Below are 13,739 nucleotides of genomic sequence, written 5' to 3'. Positions count from 1 at the left end.
GGTGTTTGGCTGGCTTGGTTTTTGTTTTCTGTTTCTCCCATCAGGTGGTATGCATTCAGGACTAAGTGGCTGAGCATTAGGACCTCACCCTGAACACCTGAGGCTTGTTTTCACGTGCAGGTCATCAGGACTCACAGCTGTGGTGTATTTTGTCATAATCAGAGATTGCTGCACTTAAACCTTGAATGCACAGTGTGTGATTGCCAGACTCGACCTTGTGAGCAGACGTGTGAGATCGGCGTCAGGAGAACAATCTCACCATCATGGACGCAGAGACCGCTCCAGGTTTGACGCCACAGTCTGTGAAGGAGGATTGGGTGAGGTCTCACGCTCTTCAGCACACTTCCTGAGGTAATTTGGTTTTGGTGACTTTTATGAAGTAATGACAGTGGATTTGGTGTCCCTCACACCTTGTGTTATTGAGCTGTCACGTTATGCTAATTGTCTAATCAGCTTCTGCTGCAGTGGAGATTTGAACTGAGTTGTTCCGTGCCTGCAGGGTGAGAAGCTGATGTATAGATTTAAGCCAGGAAGTGTTTGCTGATTGTGTGCATCTTTGAGTTGTGTCTCTCTGGGTGGAGAGTGTTGGACTCACCTCATGTTTTCTTTCTTCACAGACTTGGTTTGTCGCGGCCACCTGGGGGGTGTCGGCAGGGTCCCTGGGTCCGAACTGCTGTGGCTCTGGACCGTTTGCGCTGCTGAGAGCGCGCCGTGTTTCCACCTCACCAGACCGTGGACTTTTTTGGTTGTTTATCACTAAACTCACTATGATTATTAAATTCTGTTATCTTTTGAACCGTGCTCTGCTTATTTTATGCTGAGTCCTGTCAAACGCTGGGTCGGTGCTCCGACCGCGTCCGACACATAACAAAATGTACAATAAATTACAAATCTAAACCTACTTTTACCTATCATAACTAACCTACTCTGTTACAATATCTACAACAGACTAAGACAGTAATGTTCACATTTCTTAAATGACAAATATTAAAAGTATTATGACACATCAGTGTAATAAATTCAGACATATAGGCCTATGGGTTTTTCAATAGACATAAAGAAGTCGTCAGCTGGTTGAGTTTTAATTATATTTTGCAAGTAACTCTAAGTTTGCTCATAGATATGTTAAAGGTCTGTCAGCACATAAACCACGCCCTCTTTCAGAACTGGCGCTGCTCCTTAAGAACTGCTTAGATGTGACGTCACTAAGAGGATTACTGCAGCAGCTCAATGGACCAGAGTTCTTTAAACTGTTTCAGATAAAAGTGAATGCTGGTGACGGACGGGGCTCCAGAGTGATTCCTGTGGTTGTTAACCGTATGTTTGTTTGTTTGTTTGTGTACAGCCTGTCAGTACAGTGTTAATCAGCATGGAGTCCAGCCACAAGGTAATGCCTGTGATTAACTGACTTATGGTAATCCTGAACTGAACCAGCATCCAAAATGCAAAAATGAATGTTTCTCCGAGTTTTGTTGAAGTTGAACCATTTATTGTAAAACTGATATGTGCTGATACTGTGCCACCGATCCTGTGTATGTGCCAAAAACCAGCCAATTTCTATGAAAGATCTTTAAGTTGCTTTAACTTGTAAAATGGCAAACATTTGAACTCCTTATCCTGGTTAGTTATTGAGCAGTTTGTCATCAATTTTAAATGTTTTACAGTATATGAGCTCAAAATGTTTGGATAGTGCCATAAAATCAGTACAAAACAAGTCAACACACACTTATGAAGCCCTATGATACTACACCACAGCACAAGTACTACTTGTTACAGAGGATGAAACTCAGGATGGAATTCATCTGACTGCCTCTGGACCAGTTTCCTCTCAGTCCTTCCATAAAGATTCAATGTGTGCAGTTTTTCCATTCCTGCTCAGCAGGTAGTTCAGCTGTTAAGAGTCAGATCTCAGCAATATTGTGCATTTTGTGACAAAGTCATGAAAATTTGTATATAACCATTTTAAAACATGAAAAATTCATTGAGACCGGTTGGCATCATGTGTGCATCCTGCTCTAATTCAAGATGGCAGCCCACATGGCGGCCAAAACTATAAACAAAACAAAACACAAACATACAACACTAGTGATTTGTTTGACAAAGTAGTAGAAATGCACTTGAAACCATTTTAGGACACCAGCAACTCAGTTAAATGGTTTTGATATGACTCTACATGTAGACCATGGTCAAATTCAAGATGGTATTCTTCTGCCCTCGGTTAAGTGTAATGCTGCTCAACCTAGACAGTGAGCGAAACACACGAAAAGAATAAAGCACTTGTAAACTTACAGATTATGATATATCAAGTGTTTCCAAGAGTGTACAGAGGGAGAGGTGTGTAACATCTGAACACCTCCAGAGCTGGACTCAAACTGCCTTTGCCTGCTGCTTACAGTTGGTCCCCAGAGGGGGCAGTGCAACATTAAAAGAATGTACAAAGAAGCTAGAAACCCAGAATAAGGCTGACTTCTTGTGGCCAAACAAGCATACTTATATTGGAACTTCATTGAATTGAAAAATTATTAGACAACATTGAGGGCAGAACACTCCCTGCCTATCAGGAGCGTCAGACAGGAATGGTTGGACACAAGTGCAGGACTCGACACGATAGCTCTGGTTGAGAAAAGCGTTTACTGAGTCACTCAGTGGGGGTCAGCACACAATAAGGCAGTCCAAAAGAACAAACAAAGCAGGATCATCAGGCAAAAGCGTAGTCGTTACAAACAGGCAGGTGGTCAGATACACTACGTGGAAACAGGACTTGGAAAAACACACAACTCAGAGCTAGAAGCGAAGGCACAAGGTGCAACGATCAAGCTAATAAGTGCAACCAGTGAGGCTTATATACACCTTGGTGATGAGCCGCTGATAGGAAACACCTGTGCAGAAGGATCCAGAAGTGGGCGTGGCACAGTCTTGACCACGCCCACCACCCAGCACCAAGAAACAGGGAAAGCACACAGAAGACATAACCACCAAATTAATACTAAAATCAAACATGGCAGAAGAAAAGAGCAACCACAGAACATGACAGGACCCCCCACCTTATGGCCGGCACCTGACGGCCCAGGTGAACCAGGATGCCGAGCATGGAAGTCCCTGATCAAGTTCGGGTCCAGGATGAAATGGGAGGGAACCCATGAACGCTGTTCTGGTCCGTATCCCTCCCAGTCCACCAGGTACTGCACCACCTCCCATGCCGCCGAGACCCCAAGAGGTGGCGCACCGAAAAGGCCGGCCCACCGCCCATGAACCGGGCGGCCGGCAGGGGAATGGCCGGAGGGCACAATGGACTGGTGTGGACAGGCTTCACCTGGCTGATGTGGAAGGTGGGGTGAATCCTCAACAACCTGGGCAACCGAAGGCGTACAGAAACTGGGTTTATGACTTTCGTGATGGAGGAACGGACCAACAAACCTGGGAGCGAGCTTCCTCGGCTGACCATGGATGGGCAGGTGATGTGTTGAGAGCCAGACCCGTTGTCCAGGGGAATAATCTGGGGCTCGTGACCTCTTCCTGTCCGCTGCTACCTTGTAAGCCACTGATGCTTGCAGTAAGGCCTGACGGACCCGCTCCCAGGTCCGTCGACAGCGGAGGATGAGGGACAAAGCCGTAGCTACATGGGAGGTTAAGGCTGCAGAAGAAAACAGAGGAGGTTGAAAACCATGAGTCATGTGGAACGGGGAGTAGCCCGTGGATGTAGAGGGCAAACAATTGTGAGCAAGTTCAATCCAAAGTAGCTGGGAGGACCAGGAGGCTGGGTGCTGCAAGGCGAGGATCTGCAGACCCTTCTTCAACTCCTGATTGACTCTCTCTGACTGTCCGTTCGCCTGTGGATGGTAACCGGAAATGACACTGGAAGAGACCCCCAGCAGATGACAAAACTCCCTCCAAAACTAAGAAATAAACTTTGGCCCTCGGTCAGAAACAATGTCCTGTGGAAACCTGTGCAATCTAAAAATGTGGGCTAATAATGCTTTGGCGGTTTCTTTGGTGGACGGTAACTTTGGAAGCGGCACAAAATGTGCCATCTTGGAAAGTCGATTGACTACGGTGAGTATAACTGTTACCCTGAGAAGGCGGTAAGCCTGTAACAAAATCCACTGAAATGTGTGACCATGGTCGTGTCAGAATGGGTAATGGGTGGAGTTTACCGGAAGGTGGTTGGGTGGATGATTTATACATGGCACATGTCTGACATGCCCTGATGTAATCCTTCACGTCGGAGAGCAGCCGAGGCCACCAGAACCTCTCCTGGATTATATGTGCAGAGTTCTTTATACCTGGATGGCAAGCAAAACAACTTTCTTGTGGGAACGTGAAGTGTCGCAGACCGTACCCTAGTCTTGATGTCCCAGGTGATCGCCGAGATGAAGCACGCTGCGTGCAAGATTGTACTGGGTACTGTCGGTGCTTCTGATGGGTCTTTGCTTTGAGACAGAGCATCTGGTTTGCCATTTTTCTAACCGGGACAGTAAGACAGGGTGAAGTTGAAGCGACTAAAAAAGATTGACCATCTGGCATGGCGGGAATTGAGTCGTTTGGCCGAGCGCAAGTATTCAAGGTTTTTATGATCAGTCCACACTAAGAATGGTACTTGTGCCCCTTACAGCCAATGGCGCCACTCCTCCAAGGCCACTTTCACCGCCAACAGTTCACGGTCACCGATGTGGTAATTACGTTCGGCCGGAGACGGTTTCCTGGACAAATATGCACAAGGATGTAACTTTCCATCCGCTGGATCAATTTGGAACAGAACGGCTCCAACACCAACGTCGGAGGCGTCTATCTCGACCATGAACTGTCGGGCGGGGTCAGGGAGGAGTAGAACTGGGGCCGCAGTGAAGCGCTTCTTTAGGACCTGAAATGCCTGATCACACTGCGGTGACCAGTGAAAGGTCTGGAAGGATGAGGTGATTCTGTGCAGTGGAGCAGTAATAGTGCTGAAATTTCGAATGAATTTATGGTAAAAATTCGCAAAGCTTAAAAATCTTTGGACTTCCTCACGACTCTGCAGGGTTGCCCAATCATGAACTGCAGCTATCTTTCCGGGATCCATTTGGATCTTACCTGGAGCAATTACGAACCCCAAAAACGAGATTGAGGATTTATGGAATTCACATTTTTCTGCTTTTACAAACAACTGGTTCCTCAACAGCATCTCGAGAACTATGCGCACATGCTGTGTGTGTGTTTCTTCATTGGCAGAAAAGATCAAAATATCATCCAGATACACAAATACAAACTTATTTAGAAACTCACGTAGAACGTCATTAACCAAGTTTTGGAAAACGGCAGGTGCATTAGTTAAACCGAATGGCATGACTAAATACTCGTAGTGGCCGGTGGGAGTTTTGAATGCCATTTTCCATTCATCTCCCTGTCTGAGCCGCACTAAATGGTATGCATTATAGAGGTCGAGTTTTGTAAAGCTTTTGGCACCCTCTCAAAAGCGGTGGAAATCAAAGTCAGGGGATAACGATTCTTTAAATTGACGTCGTTAAGGCCGCGATAGTCAATACAGGGCCACAGCAACTTGTCCTTTTCAACAAAGAAAAACCCCACCCCAGCAGGCGAGGACGAGGGACGAATCAAGCCTGCCTCCAAAGATTCCTGAATGTATTCGTTCATTGCGGTGCATTCAGGGGCAGTCAGAGAAAACAGCTTTGCCCACAGAGGATTGGCACCTGGGAGTAAATCAATGGCACAGTCATATGCTCGATGTGGAGGTAGTGATTTAGCCTTGGATTTGCTGAATACTTATGCTAGATCATGATAACAAGGAGGTACCCCCCTAAATCAGGATTAGAGAAGGCAACAATCTCGGTTGCCTTGGAAACACAGCGCCCCGCACAGTCTGGTCCCCATGAACTGATCTGTCCCTCTGCCCAATTTAGTTGTGGACAATGTTCTTTTAACCAGGGATGCCCCAAAATCGCGGAGTGAGTCATTTTGTCAAACACATGAAAGCTTATTGTTTCAGAATGAGTTCCTGCAATAATCATCTGAACTGACTGAGTGCGATGAGTTATGTGACCAAGCTCATGGCCGTCCACGGCATACATAAACAACAGACGTGAGATGCGGTATAACGACAAGTGTAGGGACCGGGCAAGCGAGGATTGCATCAGATTCGCGTCTGAACCAGAATCAATGAAAACTGGGACAGAGCATGAGGAATTTTCAGATATGAACTTAGTGGCGATCACATTTTGCGGCGTAACCGAAGGAATAGAATTCTGACTCACCCGCAGTTCCGATCTTGGCCGTGCGGGGGCACCCCTGGATTGTCAATGAGTGACCACATGCCCTGCCTGCCCACAGTAGAAGCACAGGCCCTTGTCTCTACGGCGCTGCCACTCCTCATTGGTGAGCCGTGAGCGACCCAGCTGCATGGGCTCCTCAGAGGAAGTGTGGAGAAGACCGGAACCGGGAGGTGAAGATCTGACTTGATTAGCTGAAGGCGTCTCCGTGCACTGGGTCAATAGGTGCGTGTCTCGCTGAGGCCGGTCTGCCAGCCGACGGTCAGTGCGGATAGCGAGCGCTATGAGCTCATCCAGATTTTCCGGAAGATCGACGGCAATCAATTGTTCCTGGATGTGAGTGGAGAGGCCCTGGAAAAACATGTCTTGGAGGGCCACCGAGTTCCACTCACTCTTCACTGCCAGGATGTGGAAGTCGATAGCATAATTGGCAACTCGTCGGTTTCCTTGCCGAAGCCACATCAGGGAATGGGCTGCCTCTCACCCCGGTGACGTGTGCTGAAAAACCTGGAGAAGAGCGGTTTGAAATGCCTGGAAAGAAGCACATGCTGGTGATTGCCTGCTCCACTGTGCCGAAGCCCACGCTGCTGCCCAGCTGGTTAGGTGAGTTATTATGAATGCTATCTTCGTCCGATTGGACGGAAACATTACTGACATTAACTCAAAATGTAATTCGCATTGAGTGAGAAATGGTTTGACATCTCCTAATTCCCCAGAGAAACGTTCGGGTCGTGACAGTTGGTTGCAGAAAGTGGGAGCTGCGATGGTTGCCGGCGGGGCAGCACTCGGTCCCGGAAGTGGTTGGTCGATGGTGGCCGAGACAGACGAGGCCTCATGTGAAACAGCAGCAACTAGCTGATCAATCTGCGTGCTCACCAAGGTCATGAATGCATCCTGTTGCTTGGCGAGGTCGCTGATACTGGAGGACATTGCGGTGAGACGGTCCTCCTGTTCCGCTAGCTGGCGGCTATGGTAACGTACTGCCGACTGGAAGCTGTTCGAGTCCACTGTGTCCATAGTTGGCTTGATCGTTCTATCAGGAGCGTCAGACAAGAACAGTTGGACACAAGTGCAGGACTCGACACGATAGCTCTGGTTGAGAAAAGCGTTTACTGAGTCACTCAGTGGGGTTCGGTACACAATAAGGCAGTCCAAAAGGAGCAAACAAATCAGGATCATCAGGCAAAAGCGTGGTCGGTACAAACAGGCAGGTGGTCAGATACTGTCAGATCCCGCTTTTTAGATACACGGCACACGCTCACCCTCCGATGAGTGTGTTTGTGTAAAAACCAGCTCTCCGTCTCTGGGGTCTGACCTTCGTGTCTCCACGGGTATTACCCGGCAGGGCTGCACAAAGGCTGTTCAAGCTGGTGGCGAGGAGATTCGTCTAGCTGCTCACTGCCTCCATCCGGACGTCCACCCCGCTGAAGCTGATCTCGCACCCCGGTCGAATAGCCTTCTCAGGAACCAGGATACGAACCGGCCACGCCCGTTAACGGCAGCTCTCCTCTTATGGATCAGGGCTCTTGGAATGTTGCTAGATTTTGAATTTAGTGACTCGTACAGCGAGTCCCCAGGATGTGTTATTTTCATTAAAAAACCAGACTAACCTTTTAGAGCCTTTTTGATGTTGTACACCCAATAAACTTTAACTATTACACCTTAAGAAGCATCAATAATCCAATGTCCGAGCCTTAACACTTTAACTGCATGCTTGGAAATTTATTGCAGGTTTTGCAAGTGCCGACAACATAATCAAAATAGGTTATATGATGATAATTTCACAACAGTAATGATTGACAGAGATTTTTGTTTTTAATTCAATAATTCTGACTGATCTTACTTTGACTGGGACTGGATTGACTTCTTAACAATTTTTTCTAGGAGTGAGGGAAGGAGGTTTTTGAGGTTAGGGTCCCCAGCTCGATGAACTTGATTTCCTCTTCATCAGCTGTTAATCGTTAGCTGACCACGATCCTTGTGTGATGTCGTAATCCTTCAGGAAGTTAATCCACATAAGAATTTATTCCGTCTTCAATCAACCAAAAGTTGATCTAATCCATTCTGGTATGCAGTGATGTTCCTTGAGAGAGAAATCATTGAACATTCCCCACTCAGACTTAAGGCCAGTGGTTACTCTCCGTTGTTCTGCTACTCCGTGACTGGACAGCCTGAGTGGGAGTTGAAATCTCTCTCAAATGATCTTTTATGGCTCCAGTCCTCTCACTCCACGATTCCAATTGTTGCTCACAAGATGGTCAAGTCTTGTGATCTCCTCGTAGCAGGGGAGTAGTGGCAACAGCACCTCTCCCTGGAAGAATAACCCCATTTTCTGGTGTTTCACAGTTTATATATGTGCGTGACTCTTGTTGTCCTCAAATGATCTTGGTTACCATGGGGACGCTGTTGACTCAAAACCTCCTCCCTTCTCCTTCCACTTTACTGGAAATCCCCGCAGCCCTTACCAGTAACTTATTTCTCAAGTTCCTCTTTTCTGTTAACACTTCAGCTTTTCTGAGAATTCATTCTTTTAAATAATTTCTTTAGAATCACATCAATCATATTCAATCATTTCATTACAACTCTCTTTCACATAAAAATAATTCATATGATCATATACAAACATTTTCATTCCTTATTATTCATTTAATTTTTACCATCTTAATCATTTGATCAGTTGTTTAACATCAGCTTTTCTTGCCCTGCTTGCGACATCTTCTTCACTTCCTCTTTTTCTCTGACTCTGCACTCTTTATGAAAAACAACTCATATAATCATTCATTTCACTTATTCGTAAAATACATTTTCTAATCAACTCTTAATTTTAACACATTAATACTTTATTTGATCATACTTTGATCATGTTAGAATCATTCTTAGATATATTCCCTCGTCTTCACCACCGAGTTCATTCCGTGGGCCTCCCCATTTACACTGGAAAAGTCCGGTATGACCTCACTTACTTCTGAAAGGTACCAAAAACTGTGCAGTTTAATCCAACAGCATGTATATTAATTCCATGGCTTGTATTATATTCCAAGCTGAAAACAAGCTGAAAGCAAGCTTAAAGTCATCTTTCCTGACACCCCCTCCATGACTTGAAGCTCCGCCGATCTCTCTATACCTCCATAAAAACATCCTTGTCGTCGTCGACAGGATGAAGGGTGAGCACTTCTTTTTCATCCACCATTGGAGACAGAACAGGAGGAGCTGGAGTTGAGCGACACTCATCCATAAATGGTTTTGATATGACTCTACATGTAGACCATGGTCAAATTCAAGATGGTATTCTTCTGCCCTCGGTTAAGTGTAATGCTGCTCAACCTAGACATTGAGCGAAACACACGAAAAGAATAAAGCACTTGTAAACTTACAGATTATGATATATCAAGTGTTTCCAAGAGTGTACAGAGGGAGAGGTGTGTAACATCTGAACACCTCCAAAGCTGGACTCAAACTGCCTTTGCCTGCTGCTTACAGTTGGTCCCCAGAGGGGGCAGTGCAACATTAAAAGAATGTACAAAGAAGCTAGAAACCCAGAATAAGGCTGACTTCTTGTGGCCAAACAAGCATACTTATATTGGAACTTCATTGAATTGAAAAATTATTAGACAACATTGAGGGCAGAACACTCCCTGCCTATCAGGAGCGTCAGACAGGAATGGTTGGACACAAGTGCAGGACTCGACACGATAGCTCTGGTTGAGAAAAGCGTTTACTGAGTCACTCAGTGGGGGTCAGCACACAATAAGGCAGTCCAAAAGAGCAAACAAAGCAGGATCATCAGGCAAAAGCGTAGTTGTTACAAACAGGCAGGTGGTCAGATACACTACGTGGAAACAGGACTTGGAAAAACACACAACTCAGAGCTAGAAGCGACGGCACAAGGTGCAACGATCAAGCTAATAACAAGTGCAACCAGTGAGGCTTATATACACCTTGGTGATGAGCCGCTGATAGGAAACACCTGTGCAGAAGGATCCAGAAGTGGGCGTGGCACAGTCTTGACCACGCCCACCACCCAGCACCAAGAAACAGGGAAAGCACACAGAAGACATAACCACCAAATTAATACTAAAATCAAACATGGCAGAAGAAAAGAGCAACCACAGAACATGACAGGAACCCCCACCTTATGGCCGGCACCTGACGGCCCAGGTGAACCAGGATGCCGAGCATGGAAGTCCCTGATCAAGTTCGGGTCCAGGATGAAATGGGAGGGAACCCATGTGTTGGGTATTTTCTCCTCCAAACATTCTTAAAACCTTTGATAAGACAAACAGAGTCAAGAAACACCAGTGAGACAGAAAGTCAAATTAATCACGCACGGAGTGCAGCCAGACTGTACACCAAGGCTACACTAAAGTCTGGCCTGTGCTCCCGCTCTTTTTATTAGAGAAGCCCTCATTACATCATAAAACTTGTCCTAAGGGGGGGGGGACAACGCGAGACAAGTTTCTTCCCGTAACATAAACACATACGTCAATAAGTGCAGCTGTAAGGAAAAACAGTTTCTTTCTTTTACTCTTATCGTCGAAGGTCAGCACATCTCGTTCGTCTGTTGCAGTTATCAGCTGTTCTGCATCTGCCTGAAGTGTCCTGTCCCTCACACTCCTTCACACTAAGCATCACATCACAACAGTCAAAACAACCTTCAGTTCTCTTACTCCCAGTTCAGCCTGACCCCGTCATGCTTCACTCCCAGTCGTTAGCGGCTACAAAAACAAGTTGTATAATAATAATAAGTACATCCAGCTCTTCATTCCCAGTTCAGATTGACCCCAGCATGCTAAAACAAGGTTGAATAACACGTACATTCTCAGGGTTAGGTGCAAAACAGCACAACACCGTTCTCATGAGAAAGAAGACAAAGGTACAAATGTTTAACAGTGATAACATATATACAAAATCTTTAACATTCCCCTCCTGTTTATCGCCTGTTAAACATACAGTAGGCATCACCCAGCTTAGCACTTCTTTTTGAGATTTTCACTAAGAGGTTCATCATGGTATGTTCTATAGGCTTACACCCCAGAGGTGATGTCATCATTGTCACCATCATCGGTGTCTGGGTCATCATACTTCCATTGGTCTGGGTACAGGTCATGGGAGTCATCGTCCTCCTCGGTGTCGTCTTTCCCCAGGAGTGGATATGATGCTGGACCCCCTCCTGGTCCTGGACTTATTGCTGTGGTTATCATTCTATTTACAAGGCCTCGGAGACATGGAATACAACAACATCCACACAATGTTAGAATTGCAGCAAATACTGCTATAGACACTAATAGTGAAGAAATCAAAGACCTCCATTTTCCCATCCCTTCCAGCCACCAATCCCAGCCTTCGGTGTTTACTCCACTGTGCTCTTTCATCTTCCTGTTCAACGTCCTCAGCCCGTCGATGGCTTGAGTGAGACTGCCGTCTGCAGCCGTGTTGTTGGGAATGAATGTGCAGCATTGTTCTCCGAACATGGCACAAACACCTCCTTTCTCTGCCAACAACATATCCAGAGCAATACGGTTCTGGAAGGCCATAAGGGACGTGGCTTCTAACTGTGAATGGACAGCCTTAAATCCTTCCTCAGTCCAATTTCCTAATTTCTGTACATTGTAGTGGATGTAGTTTATTCTGTCCACGTTTTTATTAATTGAACACCACCAACAGATGGAAGATTCGAATCCAGCTGCTATTTGATCAACCAGTTTATACTCGTCAGGCACTCCTCTGGGGACTCCTATTGCGTCAATATATGTTGGATTTCCTACTCCTTTCCAATCTCTTTTTACTCTATGTCTGGCTATGCCTTTCTGCCAATCTTCAGGAATAAGAGAGGCTGCATATGTCGTAACGTCTTCAGTGGTCATGGGTATAGCTTTAACTGGTAACAATAATGATATTAATGCACAATAACCTGACACATTTCGTGGCAATCTGTCAAAGATTCTGTTATCACCACACCACCACCATACGTCACTCCTACCGACAGGTTTGAATGTGGGAGTACTATGGACCACATTCTTACACCAGGCAGTGTGGTTTAAGCTACCCAAAGTCTTACTTGTCCCTGTCAAGTGTACACATGTATGGTTAGCATGCCCAACTTTGCTTGAAAATAAAGGTTTAATCTTAGTCAATTTGGTCAATGGATAGATCTTGTCCCACTTAGAACATTTGTTGTTTGCTGCAATGTATGTCTGTGTCATAACAGTCAGCAGACAGTCTTTGGGTAATGCTGCCGGTATTACCTGTAATATAGGTCTGGGTCCCATACATACAACACAGTCCTTCTTTGCTGCTAGTCCTGCTTGTTCTGCCATTAACAGCCAATTGTTATTTTGTCCACTAATTCCTGTAGTTACTAGGAACCAGTCATCTGCCTTCATGTCTTTTGTGCCTTGTACGGACATCCCCTTTGCTTGTATGGGCACCCCCTTTGCTTGTATGGACACCCCCTTTGACGTACTCAATTCTGTCAATATTGGTTGCTGTACTCTATCTGTTTCACAGAGGAAAAAATGGAAATACGGATCTTTTCCTGGTTTGTATACCCAAAGGAGGAACAACCAACAGTCTCCCTCTATATCAGGTGGGAATATGGTTCCTTTTCCTGTGGTATTCACCACTATAGACAGCTTATCCTCTGTTTGATACATTTTGAGAATTTGACTCTGGTACTTAGCCCACTCGGTTTGTGCCCATCTTGGCGTCCATCTACTCCATTCATCGGCTACCAACGTTTCCCATCTCTTATCTTGTTGATCATTGGTCATATACCATGAGAAACTATGTCCGTAATTAGTCCCTCTGTCACCATCCTGCATTCCATGGGTAAGAGCACTATATGGTACAGAGATGACCACAGAAGCATTTCTAGGAATGCAGGCTTGTACACCAAATCGGTACGCATTGTTCCTATCACAGCTATGTACTGTGGCATTTATTATCGGACTGGGGTCTTCGTTACTTCTTTTTGGTCTCTGCAATCTGCGGAGGTGATCCTTATTATCATGTCCCGTGCTTATGGCTTTTAATAATAAGCCCAATCCGAAAAAGAAAAGTAGCATAACAAGGACTGTCCATGGGGTCCAGAAACCCTCGTTCTTTTTGTTTTTTTTCTTTCGCCATTTCTGCACACTACAGCACACCTATGTTCAGAACAGTGGCTTCTTAATGTCTTCTGCTAGCTTTCATGTCTAACCTGGATCTTAACACCAAGCTCACACACTATTACTAGTCTTGTCCTACTGTTCTTACTGTTTGTCTGTGTCTGCAGAAATGACTTTCTTACAGTGAGTTAAATGAATCCATGTACTTCTTTCCCCAATTTTCAAGGCTGTGGGTGTTGTGAGTAGTACTTGATGGGGCCCTTCCCATTTAGGTGAATGCCAGTGTTTTCTCTTGATGCTTCTTATCAACACCCAGTCTCCAGGTACCACTTTAGGGTCCTCCTGTGGAGAAATGGGATCATCAGAGTTT

The sequence above is a fragment of the Thalassophryne amazonica genome, chromosome 6, assembly GCF_902500255.1.
Source record: "Thalassophryne amazonica chromosome 6, fThaAma1.1, whole genome shotgun sequence".
Classification (NCBI taxonomy): domain Eukaryota; kingdom Metazoa; phylum Chordata; class Actinopteri; order Batrachoidiformes; family Batrachoididae; genus Thalassophryne; species Thalassophryne amazonica.
The sequence above is the reverse complement of the archived record's forward strand: the minus strand, read 5'-3'. Positions refer to the sequence as shown.